Below are 17,352 nucleotides of genomic sequence, written 5' to 3' on the forward strand. Positions count from 1 at the left end.
TGAGATGTGTGGCCGCTCTAGTGCTTAAATCAAATCCTTCGTTGTAGTCCAAGGTTGAGTCCGAAAGGAAAACAGATTGTTTTCCATAGGAAACGCTTTAAATAGGTTTAGGAGTTTAAAAATGTTGTATTCCGACGTAATGAGAGGAGTTTTGTGTAAAGCCTTCATTTTGGAAGCTCTAGTACGTTTCCGAATTTCTTTGAATGGAAATGTCAGTGAGCTGCTTGTTAGGTAAAGATTTGGTTTTAAGACAACCCCATGAAATATTAATATTTTGAGAGGCGCTAAGTGCATTTTATTGTAGCAAGTTTATGTGCGCGGCATGATTTTACATAGTTTTAGGCGAAAGGAAAAAAAAACTTTTGGGGAATCATGAATATAATGATTTAGATAGTACCTAACTCAGATAGCTATTATCTTAGGGTGGAGGAATTTAATGTAAACCTTTATGGTGTGTGGTTCTTCCGAGAATTTTAGTATTTTGGTTTTATTTTTTGGGAGGCTGAGTTTACAGAGGAAGTTTCCTCTTCTGGTTAACCTGTTTATGTTGCCATAAGGGACTGGGATGCCGTTAAAACTAGTTTTAGGTCAGGAAATGTTCGCAAGAGTTTGATGCTTTCTGCTTAGAGAAGTTATTGTAATGTTTCCATAGTAAGACACTAGTAATAGCGAAGAGGCAAGTTACAAAAACAACCAAAAACCCTACACGGAGACTTGCCAAATAGTTAACTCATTTCAGGTATTGAAGATTTACTAGCTATGATGATAGAACAGGTTCTTGTATTATGGATGAAAGTAGTTCACAGGGCCTATTAAAGTTTGGACACAAGTTGACTTAAAAAAAAAAAAGAGTTTCACTGGAAATTTTATAGGGACACACATTCACTTGGGCCATTTACTTAGCAAACACTAGTGAAAGCGTTGTGCCGGGACTTCCTTGGTGGTCCAGTGGTTAAAACTTCACCTTCTAGCGCAGGGGGTGCGGGTTCAATCTCTGGTTGGGGAGCTAGGTTTCCACATGCCTCACCGCCAAAAAACCAAAAACATAAAACAGAAGCAATGTTGTAAGAAATTCAATAAAGACTTAAAAAAAAAGATTTGTGTCATCTCTATATTTGATTAAGAGTACTCAACAATGAGTAATTTATTCAGCAGGTATCAGCTTACATTTGGGGATTCAGTGCTAAGCAAGGTGGAGGAAAGGTCCACAGTTAGTTTGGTTTAATGGAGTAAGCATACAATTAATAACAGTAAAATGTGCTAGGTTTTATCTCAGCCCTTGAAGAACTCCTAGATGGAAAAGGCATATAGATGCTGTAACAGAGGCAAAACAAGTATGAGGAAAGAAGCCCCTTCTTCCTTCCTCTCCGCTTGCTTTAGGAAGCAGCTTGCTTTCAAGTGGGGAAGGGGGAGGGCTGGTCAAGGGAATGGTTTGCTCCTTTACTGATGTGAGAGAAGGTTGGCTTGTACTTAAATACCCAGTGGGTTGCTGTGTGCTTCGGTTTAAAAGTGGGGTAATGGGGAGGATTGGGAAAGAGGAGGGGTAGGATGAATTGGGAGGTGACATTTGGTGTCATTTGAACTTCTTAATAAAAGTTATTCTTTTAGTCAAAGGTAAATAGATTGCTCTGATGGAAAGCTGTCTGTATTCCAAAGAGCAGTTCAACACTAAGTGAGGAGACTCAGTTAGAATCAACAGTCTCTTTATGCTTCATTTGATGGTGGTATAAAAAGTCATTTAACTCTACCGTGAATTACCCGTAATTTTCAGTTTAAGTAAAAGTCCATTAAAGGATAGTTTTGCAAAATGTCACCTGCTGGTAGGTTTATTTGAATTAATTTGACTTTACATTTGATTAAGATGGTTTCTCCAAGAGTGAGTCATTTAATCATTCTGAGATTGGGTGGTGAATTTTTCTGTTATATGCATAACAAAGTCATCTTGATATGAATTATCATCACTTTGCACAATTGTGGAGAAGCAGATAGCCGTTTAATAGATTTTCCACATACCTCTATTTTACTGAAGTTTATTGTTTTATACAATTGTTTATATGAAAATACTTTTACAATGATGTCATGAATTCTAAAGTAGTTCTTTTGTTGCATTAGTAACAAAAAAGAGGTAGATATTTTTAAATTCTGTTTGTAAGCCCTGGCAGTAATTTGACCTAGAATTCAGATTTGAAATTTGGTATTACATGTGAGAGACTTTTCTGGGGGGTCCTTAAAATGTTTATTTACTATCATAAAATTTCTTCCTTTGTATTATACAACATTTTTATTTTTCCAACCTGTTAGTAATTCTAGAGGAGAGTTTGGAGAAGAAAGTTTAGAAAATGCTAAAATAAATTGTGAATGTATTCTTCCTCTTAATGATCAGAGAAAGAGGAAAATAGACCAAAACCACTGTATTGAAGGTGGCCCATAACAGTAACATCAGTAAAGAAAACTAAGCTCTCTGAGTGACGAGGGACCTGCAGTGTGTCAGCCAAAGCATCTTTGAATAGCAGCACATCACGATGAAGAGGCCTGAGTGAGGATGGGGAATACTCCTCTTCTTGGTGGGTATTTGGCACATTTTTACGTATTTCAGATCACTCCTGTTTTACAGTGGCTACATCAAATCCCTGGGGTGATTCCGGCCCCCCCTCACCCCCCCCCCCAAATAGGACATGGTTGTCTTATTACTCCATTCCTTAATAGTTTTCAACGAGCTCTCCACTGCCCACCAGATAAAAGCCTAACTCTTAGTGTGACATACAAGCCCTTCCGTGATGTGCTGTCTCCTCTTGTTACACCTGTTCGTCGGCACACATCCACACTTTTTTCTCTGAGAAAGAAAAACCCTTCTCATATTTAAGCTTATTTGTTCTGCTATTTTTGCTGGTTAAGGTAAAAGTCTTTCATGACCCAGACCATGTTCCATCAGATATTTCTTGGTCATGTTTTCAACCACTGGCTTCTTCCTTTAAACATAAAAATGCACTTCAGTCTTTCATTTTAAAACAAATAAGCCAACAAAATACTTCCTTGACTCCCAACTCCTTGTGGTACTTGTCCTTCCTGTGCTTCATTTCCTTTGCAGTCAGACTTCTTGGAAAAGTAGTTCATGTTCCCAGTCTCCCTGTTCCTCTCCTCCTGTCCACTGTCCTCACAGCTTCCTGATTGCTACTGCAGTGACCACTGCCACTTTCTCTCTCCCTTGACCTCTCTTTGGCACTTGCCATTATTGACAGTTCGTCTTTTTAAAAACTCGATTCATTTGACTTCTGTGATACAGTTGTCTTCTAGTTTTCTTCTTTGCTCTTTACTGTCTCATTTGTGACCTTTTCTTAATGCTCATGTTTCTGAGATTCTGACTTGGTTTCAACTTTATCTCACTCTGAACTTCCCTTGTTCAGGCTTCCTTGTTTCAAGGGCCTCTCTTTCCCCTGCTTGCTCTCTTTTTTGCACACATTGGTACACTCCAAATCTGTGTTGAATTCAGACTTTGGAATACATACTAATTACTTATTGACATCTGGATTTGAATGTTGCTCAGACATCTCAAACTCCGCATATCCCAAACTGGTTTTTTACATTGATGTTAAGTGGGAGAACGGTACAGGTGTGGAGGTAGTGGAGTGATGTCATATTTGTAGTTAAGGAAACACACTTGTGGTAGCAATATGGAGTAATATGGGAGGGAGAGATGAATTAGGCAGCTGCTGCTGTCCACGCAAGAGGTGACCGCTTGTGGGGTGGTGTTGGAGATGCAAAAAGTTAAAGTCCATAAAGCTGGTGAGACCCGGCGGTCTCTTAGGTGTGTGCACTGGGAGAGTGTGTCTTGAAGGCTCTGATTTCTGGCTTACACACCTGGAGAGAGGGGACAACAAGCACTGGCTGTCTTGTGAGAACGGGTGCGTTTTACCCAGGGGGAGTGGGGGAAGAAGGAGTGATCTCCTTGGACAGGTTAGCTACATTTAGGTCCTTTCAGGGTTGTCATGAGGAGGTGAATTGTAGGCCTTTGGCGGTATGGGCGTGTTACTCAGGAGCGCTCTGGGCTTGGCTAATTTCTTTGCTTCAGGTGACTCTCTTTCCCTTACTGGTCAGCAGCTGGTCTCCTTTTCTCTAGCATCCCCTCCCTCCGGCCTGTCATCTACACGCATGCTAGAAAGAACTACCCTTTGAAAGATGCAGGCCTGATACCGTTGCTCCCTGGGTTGAAGAACCTGCACCATTTTCCCATTATGCACTTGACAAAGCTCCACATCCACCGCCTGCCTCTTCATTTCTCTTCTGCCGTAGCTTTGGTTATATGAAACCATCTCCCCAGACGCTCTCAGCTGTTGCAAGCCTCTCCAGGTGCTCTTTTCAGAGTGTTGTCCTCCCTCCTGTCAGGCAGGCTTTCTCCACTTCAAGAGCCCCTTCCTCTTGTGCTGTCTTTGATTGTCCCAGGCCACCTGGTCACTGCCTTCTTCATGCCACCGTCCGAGCTTGTGCTTGTCTGCAGTTACAGCACTCACCATTGTGTAGTATTTATGTTTACGTACTTTTCTCTCACAATCTGTACTGTAAAGTACTTGAGGATATGCTCATTTATTTTTATGTCCATAATAACAAGATCTGGCATGGGATGATTGTCCAGTGAGTGTTGATTGCACTAATAAGATTCAGATGATATCTCCTGTAATTCTTATGTTTTCTGTCTTGGATCTCTTTTCAGTAGGGTTTTTCATCTGCCTTTTCAGGTACTTGTGTTTTCAGAGTTTTGTAGTTCCAGAAAAGGGTATTTTGTTAAGAGCTGACTAACAATAGATACATTGTTCATTCTTTATGCTTCACCTTTTTCATTTGTTAAGTGAGAAGTGGGACTGGGTGATTTCTTGGGTGGTGGTCGGCCTGTCAGGGTTTGTGAACGTGTATGACAGTTGAGTGCAAAAGGAAGACACAAGTTTTCCCTGCAAAAGGAAAACACAGTTTTTCTCTTTACATATGTAAAGAATTGGGAGACCTTGGTTGAGTTAAGTTCTGCAAAGTTTGGTATTTTGTGATTGTTAGTGTTGGTAATTTTGTTGTTGGTTTACTGTACTAGTTACCTGTTAGATTTCCTTTAAGTAAGACCTTCCTTAACCATGCACAGATGGTCTGTGAAGAGAATTTGTTAGCAAGGACCCTTTTATTTTCTCAGAGGCTCTTCCTGACTCTTTTTCTTGTTGCTTTTCTATCTTGATTGACCGACCCTTCAAAGAACTGTTTTTCAGAGGAGATAGTGGTTAATATAGGATGGATCCTACTTTCCTTCATAAAAAGTTGGTTTAAAAGAAAATCACATGTTTGCCAGTTTATTAAACTTTACAGACCACAAAATGTAATATTGTTTTGTATAACTACTAAAGAAAAAATTATTGTTAAAAAAAGAATTAAATGCAAGAGGGGGTTATTTTTGAAAATGCTTGTTTCCTGGGTTATTATAACTGAAAAGTGACTCAAATTAATCTGTTTAAAATTTCTTATGAAAACTTTCAAATATTTATAAAAACCTCTATACACTTAAAAATACCCCCAAAAAACCCTCTATACACTTAACGAAACCTCTATACTCTTAAATTTAATAATTTTATATATACTTAAATTTAATGATTATTAGTATTTTACTGTGTTTTTTGGGGGGGCAGGGTTACTACAGTATTTTAAACAAATTCTGGCTGTTAACATCTCAAGCCTAAATACCTGAGCTTGCATTTCTGATAAACAAAAAAAGGGTAATTTTATTTGCAGAATTATGACACCATCGTCACTTAATAAAACCAAAAATAATTCTTCAATAATCTGATATTTCGTCTATTGAAATCTTCCCAATTACAGTCCTGGTTTTTAGTAGGTTTGTTCAGTCTGTGCATTGCATGTGGCTGTTGTACCCAGGTCATCTTAATCTTAACAGTGCCTCCACCACTTCCTTTTTATTATGCCATTTACTTGTTGAAAAGACCAGGTCGTTGTCCAGTGGAATGTCCCGTATTGATATTTCTGGTATGTAGTTCCTGTAAATTTGGAGTTGGATTTAAGGGCTTGAAGATTCAGGTTTTAGTATTTTTTTGGTAAAAATACTGCATAGATAGAATTGTGTCGCATCAGGTGTGGATAACGTCTGGTTGTCCAACTTCTAGTGACGTTAAGTTCATTGGTGATGACCGCCTTATCCCTCCCGTGAAAAGTTGCATAAGTATGAGTGCATTTATGGTAATATGTGTGAGGGAAAAGATCAGAAAGAAAATAATGTTAGCAGTCATTAGCTCTACTTTAGGATGCTTTTGTTTTTATGTTTTTACTCTTCTGTGTTTTCCAAGATTTCTGCAATGAACATTCAGTGCTTTTAATGGTAAGAGAAAAAAATTATTTTGTTATTAGACTCAGTACTTTGAGAGATTATATCAAAAGTTTCATTTGTCCTACCTGTAATACTTTGTTTTATTTTTTATTAATAACTTAAGCCTTTTATACAGGTTGAAGTCTTTTTTTTTTTAAATAATAAAGCAGTTATATCAGGTCAATAGAAAACAAGTCTGTAACTATACCGTAGCAGTTCAGAAATCAAGGCATATAAAGACAAGTAGAAAATCATGTTTGTTTGAAAGCAAATCTAATTTATAACTAACTGTACATATATCTGTTTTCATTGGGCTCTTACTGTTAGGATCAATTGGTGGTCTCTTGTGAGAGCATGGTAGATTAGTTTGGGGTATTTATTTCTCAGAGAATGGGCCCTGCCCATAGACTCTATTAGAGGCAAGTAGGTCTGAGCAGCATGTAAGTTCACAGGATCCCTCTTCGTCCAGACAGTGCTGAGGGTTCAGTGGTGGGCACCTTGCTGGCCAGCCAATATATACATACTGATGATTAGCTAGTCACAATGTGGAAGCCTCCTCTTTAAACACGATAGGTTTTAGACTTTTAAGGTCGCAGAGACTTGGAGACAGTGGCTGATTTGGGCCATGTCAAGCAGAAGTAGCCAGTTGAGAGAGAACAGGGAGAGGAAAGCAGGCAAGAGAGGTCTTGTGGTTCCAGTATCAGTTTCTCTTGAATGCAGCCTTCTGTGAGGCCAGCTGTACCTCATGTCCTGTGTCATTGAGATTGCTTTCATCTTTATAATCAATGCTTAAGTATGATTTTATTCCTCATAATAAAATGCCTTGCTTAAATAGAATTAGACTTCAACATTTATGAGACTGTGTTCAACTTTATGACACATTGCACTTTATAAAAATAACCTCGACTAATGTCTTAAATTTTTATAAATACCATTTTTGATGCCGTGTCGTTAATATACCATAGTTTTTTTTTAATTTATTTGTTTTTTGCGGTACGTGGGCCTCTCACTGTTGTGGCCTCTCCTGCCGCGGAGCACAGGCTCCGGACGTGCAGGCCCAGCGGCCATGGCTCACGGGCCCAGCCGCTCCGTGGCACGTGGGATCCTTCTGGACCGGGGCACGAACCCGCGTCCCCTGCATTGGCAGGCAGACTCTCAGCCACTGCGCCACCAGGGAAGCCCTAAAATTTTTTTTTTTTTTTAAATTTTATTTTATTTTTGGCTGCATTGGGTCTTCATTGCTGCGCACGGGCTTTCTCTAGTTGTGGCAAGCAGGGGCTACTCTTTGTTGCTGTGCGGGGGCTTCTCATTGCGGTGGCTTCTCTTTGTTGCGGAGCATGGGCCCTAGGCACGTGGGCTGCAGTGGTTGTGGCACGTGGACTCAGTAGTTGTGGCTTGCGGGTTCTAGAGCCACAGGCTCAGTAGTTGTAGCGCAGAGGCTTAGTTCTGTGGCATGTGAGATCTTCCCAGACCAGGGATCGAACCCGTGTCCCCTGCATTGACAGGTGGATTCTTAACCACTGTGCCACCAGGGAAGTCCCAGTATACCATAGTTTGCTTAGCTACTTTTCTCTGGCATTTGGGGAGTTCTCTAGGATAGTTACCTTGAACATTTGCTACTGTTTTCAAAATTCAGGTTTAAATGAATGAGATGTTTAGTTACTTATGGTTAAGCTTTTAAAGGATGTGATTGGATTCAGTGGCCATTTTTAAAAATAGTTATGTTAAAGAATTGTTAATATGAGAGAGCTTTAAAGTACTAGTTTGTAATATAAATTGACAGATTTCTTATGGGCCTGCATTTTGACAGCCTTTTATTTTGTAGCTAATACTTCCATATATATCTACTCATCCATATATATTTACACGTGTGTGTGTATATATATATATATATATATATACATACATATTTTTATTTTGGTACTTGGATAATCTGACATGAATTGGAGTGACTCCTATACCTTTAAAGGTATAGAGCACCTTTGCATCATGGAGTGTGTTTTCTTTCTCTATGAACAGATTTTACTTTTATAGCTTATAGGGGAAGATGAATCCCTTGGTTTTGTTTTCTAAGTACTGTTCCTACTGCCAAAAATCTCAGTAACAGCATCTTCAAAAGATAGCTTTTTCTGCATCTTTTCAGTCCCCACCCCTCCACTTTAAAAATAAAAGATTTTCTGAACAAATTAAGGTAATATGAATTCACGTTTAAAAGTCCCTTCTGATTATAAAATCAATGCTTAATGTAGAAAGTTGAAAAAGCATAGAACAGTATAAAGCAAATAAAAATTACTCACTCCTACCACCTATAAATAACCAGTTTCTTTAAAAAAAATATTTATTTATTTATTTTGGCTGCGCCAGGTCTTAGTTGCGGCATACAGACTTCTTAGTTGTGGCATGTGAACTCTTAGTTGCGGCATGCATGCAGGGTCTAGTTCCCTGACCAGGGGTCAAACCCAGGTCCCCCTGCATTGGGAGCACAGAGTCTTACCCACTGGACCACCAGGGAAGTCCCTAAATAATCACTGTTAACAGTTGATTATTTTTTCTGTGTATGACTCTTTTATATCCTATATTTTTTAGTTAATATTATTGTGATAATTTTCCCATAAGTATTTTGCTTATAATCTAACAGGAACTTTAGATCTGTAAATGGTGTTAAAAAAACATTTATTTCAGGTTCTCCCGAAGATATCAATTTCTCTTTTTATTCTTTCCCATCCTGCCTACATAGATTTTAAAAAGTAAACTCTTCAGATATGGAACACTTACTTCTGTTTTAACAAAGGTGTTAATTTAAGCATATTTAATGTTAATCCTGAGTGCAAGCATGAAAAAAAATTTTTTTTGTGTGTACATCTTATTTTTCTCTAGAAAGTTACACAGTGGAAGGACATAAGACTTATATAAAAATATTACAAATCAAAATGTTTCATTTCTGTGTGACGACAGTGTTGTTTATACTCTCCCACTTGTTTTCAGGACTGTGTCACAAAGATTGTTTAGGTCAGAGTGAGCAGTCTGTGCATCAAAAGGTCAGAAAAAGTACTTCTAAAATGTTTAGTAGCTTTATACAAAATGTCAGTGAGGCTGTGATCATCTAGGATTGAATTACCGGCCATGTTACCATGGAGTAGTAGGTGTTTTCTAGTTAAGGCAGTAAGTAAAGTTGTTTATAAATGTCACATACTTTGAGGGCTGAGAGGAGTCTTAGAGATGGTTTTGTGTACTGAGCTAGAGTGGAGGGTTAGACTGGGCTGGAGAAGTGACATGATTTGCTCAAGGTCAGTCACCTTGTTAATGGTGTTAGATTGTGAGCCTCTAACTCAGCGCACTGCATTATGCTTTTTTTTTTTTAACATCTTTATTGGGGTATAATTGCTTTACAGTGGTGTGTTAGTTTCTGCTTTACATTATGCTTTTTACAAAAGTCAGTACCTACACCATCAATAGCAGATCCCCCCAGCGCCCCCCTCCCCCCGGCCCCGTCCCCCTCCCCCATCCACCTCCCCCACAGGAAGGTGATGGATGAGTATTTAACTTTGTGCTCAGAACACTGCTGCATTAACTGAAAGTGTTGAAAAAGAAAGAAAAGACATGGTTCCTGCCTGTTGGTTACTTTTAACTATAACGTTAAGCCCCTGGAGTGGGAAAACTTTTTTTTTTTTAATGATGACACACTACTATGTTACGTGGATTTGGACATTTTTTTCATGATACATTTTGAAATTCTTTGTTGATTATGTAATGTGGATAAACAAGGGCAGTGAAACAGTTTAAGAAATCAAAGCTTTCCTTAAATAGTAGAAGGTTTAAATAAAATAGGCAAGTTTGGCTTTTGTATTAATCTCAGGATCCATACTTTTGTAAGGTTAATGAAAGCTTATAAAATGATGTTTAGTGCTTTAATAAGTAAACCATCTTGAATAGAAATGACTCATTTTGTTTCCCGGAAAGTGGTCTTCTGTTTATTTTTACATTAACGTTTGTACAGTAATATTTATTCAGTACCTACTATGCCAGGGATTGTCCAGTTGGGGATACAGCTGCAAATAGAACAGAGACCCAGTCTTCATGGAGCTTACATTCGCTCAAGTCTGAGATTTCAGTGTGTTTGGGAAAAAAATACAGTAAATAAATTAAGGAAACTTCATCTTTAAAATTTGTAATGAAGATGTTTTAGGGCTTTCTTTGATGTAAAACATAAAAACTGTTTTCTTGGTGTTTGATACTTGTTTCCAGAAATATTCATCCTGTGGAACCAAGGGAAATACAATAAAATATCCAATAAAAATCTTTTTCTTATATTACTGATTTGATTACAGTTTCATGCTTTAACACTGCAGAAATCCGCCTGGAATGGCTTATGAATTAGGAAATAAATATAGCTTAGGTATTTGCATAAAATACATAGAGAATTTATGAGAGTTCAGGCTCTGGAGGCAGACCTGACTTCCCACCTCCATGGCTTTGTGCTTGTCTGACCTTGGACAAGTATTCTAACTTCTGACTCAGAGTCGACTCATCTGTAAAATGAGGGTAAGTAATAAAAGTATCAGCCTCATAGGCTTGTTATTAGGGTTAGTGACATAATTCACGCAAAGTTCTTGATACGTGGTGAGTGTCCAGTAAAAGGCTAGATTGTAAAAACTTCTGTTATCACTATGTTTACTCTTACTACTGCTGCCATGCTACTATTACTGTGGGAGTTCTTAGTAGATATTCTGTATACTGTACAGCATATAATTCAGATGTGTGATTAACTTAATGTAGCAAAACATATTCAGCAACATAACCCTTTGTTACTGGAAAACTGTTTAATCAGCGATGCAGCCGTTAATTTGCTAACACCTGTGGAAACATTGAAGTAGTCATCACTGACTTCACTACAGCTACATTATTTATATATTTGAGCTGAGCATCCAGCCTGCCTCATTAGGATTTTTACCTGTTCTGTTTCAGTACAGATAGGATGGAGGAGTGAAAATGTCATGCTGGGGTAAATGATTTATGAATACCTAGAGTCATAGCAGAACGTACATACTTCTGATTTTTTTTTTTTTTTTTTTTTTGCGGTACGCGGGCCTCTCACTGTTGTGGCCCCTCCTGTTGCGGAGCACAGGCTCTGGACGTGCAGGCTCAGCGGCCATGGCTTACCGGCCCAGCCGCTCCGCGGCATGTGGGATCCTCCTGGACCGGGGCACGAACCCGCGTCCCCTGCATTGGCAGGCGGACTCTCAACCACTGTGCCACCAGGGAAGCCCTACTTCTGATATTTTTTGTTGTTATTGCATGTTGACTAAGAACAATCCATGTGATTGCTTAGCCATACTCAGGTTAAGGCCAGTGTGAATTACTCCAGTTCATTCAGGGATGAGCTGGTTTCTTCTCAGGGAGCTTATAGTTAGTGGGTGATTTAAGACATACATGAATAATGAAGTGAGACGTGCAGGGAGAGAGGTAGGGACACTGTGCTATGGTAGTTGTATGGTCGGTCACCCTTGTTTCTCCTCAGAGATGCATGCTTTGGTTCATTGCACTTTCTGCTGTTATCCCCCCGAGGTCACTAACTCAGTCTCTACCCCATAGCCAAGAACTCAGAGCTTGTCCAGAACCGGAGAGTCTGAAAGGTGAGCCTGCTTCGGTGTTAAAGGTGCTGTAGAAGACATGGGACTCCTGGGTTTAGAGACAAAGGGTGTTACTCTCAGGGCACTGCAGGCAGCAGCTTCATAGTTGTGTTGGTTTCCTTTGCCCCTCAGGTTCCATGGGGGCAACACAAAGGGGTTCAGTGCAGGTGGGTGCTGCCCACCTTGTGGGTTTGTGTCATAGCTGAGTAACCTTGAGTCTAGGGCCTCTGAATCTTTTGTGATGGGCTGCACAGAAACCTGCCTGACCTTTTCCAGAGGAGGACCTGAGCATTATCACACTGGACAGTAAACAAACCTGCCCTCTCCTCACGAGGGAGATGCTAACAGTCAGATGCAAGACTGTTCACTATGTAGTAGATCCTTGAAAAGACGGTCTGTATGAAAGCCTCCAGGGCCTCCACTGGCAAAAGGTGCAGAAATGCTAGAGACCCATGGAGACTTGTCTCCCAACAGACCTCCGGGTTGGTGGTCTAAATGATGCTACGGAGTTCATGAGTTAACATTGGTGCACATAGCCTGTTTATTCTTGAGCTGCATCCCAGAGGCCTTTTCTGTTTCTGAAATGCTCCATGCTATATTTAGGACCACTTATCCTGAAATAAATTTGATTCTCTTCTAGTAAGCAGATACTGTTGAACTCAAGTTGATATACATGCTGAGGTGTTTAGGAGTCTTCAGTCACTTTGGAATGCATCAAAATAAGATGGATGGATGGCCAGAGATGGCTAGGTAGATTGATAGGTCTCAAAGAAAGTAACAGCAAAGTGTTAATTGTAGAGTCTAGGTTATGGGTGTATAATCATAATTGTCCACTGTTCAGTTTCTTTGAAGTTTTTCAAAATGCTGGGGGAAAAGCCAAGTGCTCTCCCCTTATTTTCCCCAAGTCAGTTTTCTTTGCAACTTAACAAAGCCTGGCATTTCAAGAAAACTTTAACGGCAATTTACATCAAAATAGGTATATATGATAACCATTTAAGAAACTGTTTAGTCGGAGTGGTTCTACTTTTAGCTGTTTTTAGCTTAATTGTGTTCTTTTTAAGAGTGGGAGGTTTGGGGAACTATTTAAAAGGAAATCATTGCTCTAAATTTTTTTTAAATTTATTTATTTTTTGGCTGGTCTTCGTTGCTGTGCGCTTTCTCTAGTTGCGGCGAACGGGGACTACTCTTTGCTGCGGTGCGTGGGCTTCTCATTCTGGTGGCTTCTCTTGTTGCAGAGCACGGGCTCTAGGCCTGTGGGTTTCAGTAGTTTGGCACGCAGGCTCACTAGCTGTGGCTCGCGGGCTCTAGAGCGCAGGCTCAGTTGTGGCGCATAGGCTTAGTTGCCCTGCGGCATGTGGGATCTTCTTGGACCAGGGCTCGAACCTGTGTCCCCTGCATTGGCAGGCGGATTCTTAACCACTTCGCCACCAGGGAAGTCCTGCTCTACATTTTAGGTATACAGCGTTTCATGCCGGAAATATATATTTAGGTAAAGGAGTCAGGCTAGTCTCACTTAGGACATACTTCTGGGTGAGCTGCCTTAAACTTTTCCTACATTTTTGAAGTTCCAAGTTTTTTCCAAACTTTTTAATACAGGGACCGTATTTATGTATGTTACATTTCCATCTGTTAGAATTTGGGACTGAGAATAGGACTTTGGCTTACTGGGAATGATAATGTAGTAGAGCTAGGATAGAATACTTAGTGACAGGAAGTGGCGTGGGAGATTGAAGGAGGGCAGCCTGTGTAATTAAAAGGTGGAGTTTTAAAATTTAATTTTGTTTTTTCAGTAAAAGAGTTCAAGTAAATGTTATCTGTGTTGTGTGGAATTTTGTTTTATATGGTATATTTTTACATATAAACAGTGAAATTTCATCTGTGAAGTAGGAAGTATCAGGTGGTACCTGTGGTTGGTGAGTAGTTTACAATCAAGTAATCATAGAATGGACTGTTGTAGTGATTGTTTCTAAATGATAAACTAAACATTTATATTGGACAAATGGCAGGATTTTCTTCAGTTACAGGGATTAAGTTTTAGAAATCCTCAAAACGTGAGTATTTATTTCCTATATAAGTTGCTTCGAATGTTTCACTTTTTCATCAAAACACTGCTTTTCACTTTTCTTTGTTTTTTTTTTTTTAAGCTTACACCAAGGGTCAGCTTCTCTTAAAAACAAAAACCTTTACTGTTTTTCATAAAAGAAAAATATGTACAGTTTAAAGAATTATCAAGAAGTTAGTAGCTCTGCAGTCACTGCTCAGGTTCAGAAATAGAACTTGTGTGTTGCAAAGCTCTCCTAGTACTTTCTCCCTGCAAAGTTAACTCCTGTTTTTTATGGTAACCATTTACTTGTTTTTCTTAATGGTTTAAACACCTAAGCATTGCAGGGGATGTTAGTAAAGCAGGAGATTATTGATATAATGCAGTGGGTTTTAACCTTATTTGACACGATATCCCATTTTGATATTTTATATTTTGTAATGCCCATTTTTCCATCCTGAAGTGAAATTCATATATAAAATTACATACCAACATACACAGTTAAAATTTTTTAATATAATGCCCTAACTGTAACATAAAGGAGAAGAAAGTGAATTTGTGATGAAATATGCATTTCAGTGTGTAAATGTTTGGGCATGACTATAGTAGAAGAATAATGAATTAGCCAGATCCCTGTAACCTACTTAAATAAATGAGTTTGGATTTAAGGGAGGTTAAGGAAGGAGTTATCTGATAGAGGGTTTTCTCTAACATTTTGAAATAAGGGCAAGAGAATATTTATGCATGTGGGTAGAATCATGTGAGTGTGTCACCCATACATGTGTGCTGACTGGACCAGACGTCTGTGGGAATTTAAGTGTCCTGAGTGACATTGCTGTTGGTAGAATAATTTTCTGTAATGGTGAACTCACCTTTCAGAGTTTTAGGGAAAGAGAAAAAAGTTTCTTGTTTTACACAATAGATGTATTTCTGGGAAAGAGGTTTTTTTTTTTTAACCAGTGTGGATTTCTGGAGGGGTATGTGAAGATCTGGTGGGATGGGGGCCTAATACTGTACTTGATTCCACGGATCTACCCGGGTGTTGTGAAATGTCTAACATCCTGTTCCTCTCTAACGCCCCCCCCCCCCACAACAGTAGCACCACCCAGTCCTAATGTCAGACAGAAGTACCTGACAGTGGCAGTATTACCCTGCATTTAGGCTTGTGTTGTAGCAGATAAATTACATAACTCTTCCTCTATTTTTGAGGGCCTGTAAGGGTAGATTCTGTCAGGTCTGTTTAACCTGCAGGCTCCAGGAATCCACGATACACCCCACCCCAGATCGCCCCATCTCACCCTCACCCTCCAGAAAAACCCAAGGTAAAATTGTTGTGAATATTGCCTGTGTATGTTTTTCTGGGTTAGTATATAGTTTTCATGAGATTCTTAAAGAGTTTCTGTGACCCACAAAGGTGGAACAGATGTTTCTGCCTAAGACCTCTTCAAGCTGTTAAATCTGGTTATTATGCTAGTGGTCATTAGTACTTGCTGATTTTGCATCTTAACCAGGAGAATGGGCTCAGACTCTGAACTGGCTGCTGGGAGCAACCCTTACTGTGAGAGGCTTGGTTAGAGGGACACAGTGGAGTAGAAAATCTCAAATTCATTTGTTAGGTGGCTTTATTGTAGGTAATTTTACATTTACTGATAAGGTTAACATATTCAGTAAAGAATTTGGCTTTTGAATTGGTGGAATTTTTTCTTTTGACATATTATCTTCATCTTTAGGTAGTTTGCATTTTTATGTCTAGAAAGACCACAATCTATTATTTAAGATTTATAATCCCTTTTGGGCAATATAAAATGTAAGTACTGTTTCAGAATTCATATGTTGATGAAAGTTGACACATTGTCATTTTCAAAGTCAGTTTAAAAAATCAGTTATTTTACCTTGTTTTGGATAGTTGGTACTTTCCTCTAAAATTGGGGAAATTTAAAAAATTGAATTTAAAATTACGAATTGAAACTTACGTAATTGTTATAAAAATATAGTATTTTTAAAATTAAAATTTTGTAAAATGTTTCCTTTGTTATTTTACTAAGAAACTTTAAAAAATAAATTTATACTTAATGCTAATGTTAAAATCCTAGTCGAAATAGTCACATAAAAATGTACACATTCTCAGTTATCTGTAGTAATTTATGGATTTTCAGAATGTTAAGAAATGGAATCTATATCTTTAAAACTCATAGCTTTAATAGTTTAAAATGTGTCTTTAGCCAATGATTTTGTGGATTCACGCAGCAAAATGGACAGATTGGAGCTTTCCCCTTCACTCCCCCGGGCCAGTGTATGGTGGGGTAATTAGCTGCTAGCCAAAAAATGCAAGCAATTGGGATTGAAGAAGCAGCAAAGGATGTAAAATAATATATAAATGCAGTGATTAACTTGACCATATAATTCAAGCAAGCTGTCCAAAAGATTGTAGTTCTTATATATAGTATATATATATTTTAAAAATGTGTACTTGTTGATTTAAATGCCTATTTCACATTAGAATTTTTTCCATAACTGGTTCTCTGCCTTTATATGCTTTCTTCTAATGTCTTATTTCTGTCTCTTCCCTTTCATCCCAGTTCCAAATCTTTATTTTTTTAGAAAATATCTTACAACTCACAAACTTTAAGCATAGGATAAAATTAATTCATTTCCTAGGACCTGAGATAAGTGCCTTTCATTTCAAGTCTCTTCTTTTCCTCTTCTTGCATCAGGCAGGTCTACTTTCAGCCCCTGCTCTCTTCCCAGTGCCTCTTCATTGTCTGTCTGTTGTTCCCCTTCAAGCCTTTGTCTAAGATAATTTTCCAGTATTCAGCAAAATGGGAAACTTTATCTGGCAGAGTTGGGGAATCTTCTCAGTCTGGACTCTAAACTAGAAATATTTTAAAGTTTTAAAAGACATACTTTTTCTGGTTTATTTAATAAAGGAAAGATAGCCTTTATAATAGTTGTCTTTGATTTCAGCCTTCTAGCTTTTTTTTTTTTTTTTTAAGTATAACTTAAAATTAATTGTTTTAGAAACCACTGAAAATTGCTTTTGGGTTAGTTAGAAGTGTGTGGTTGCTGCTTCCATTGAGACATATTTATCTTCAGTCTCCAAATTAACAGGTATTCAGTTTACTGTCTAAACCTGTATAAAATATCTTTAGGCTTTTCTTCCGCCAAGAACAAAAGTGGCGGTACTGTTTCTCCACACCTCACGCCCCTTTTTTTAAACAAAAAATGGTTTAGGACTTATTTAATTCAGGCAGGACTGCATCACCTTTTGGGTTCTTTGTTTTGCAGTTTTATGTTTGGGTGTAGAATCAAAGCTTAAAAAAAACTTTGTA

At 38.5% G+C, this 17,352-nt stretch overlaps 1 protein-coding gene across 2 annotated transcripts in view; it reads left to right on the forward strand.

Annotated features, from left to right (window-relative positions):
* VAPA (VAMP associated protein A) overlaps positions 1-17,352 on the forward strand; it is a 38,811-nt gene that overhangs the window by 898 nt on the left and 20,561 nt on the right. The gene's annotated exons all lie outside the window — the stretch shown is intronic.

Source organism: Phocoena sinus, chromosome 14 (genome assembly GCF_008692025.1).
Source record: "Phocoena sinus isolate mPhoSin1 chromosome 14, mPhoSin1.pri, whole genome shotgun sequence".
NCBI classification, from domain to species: Eukaryota; Metazoa; Chordata; class Mammalia; order Artiodactyla; family Phocoenidae; genus Phocoena; species Phocoena sinus.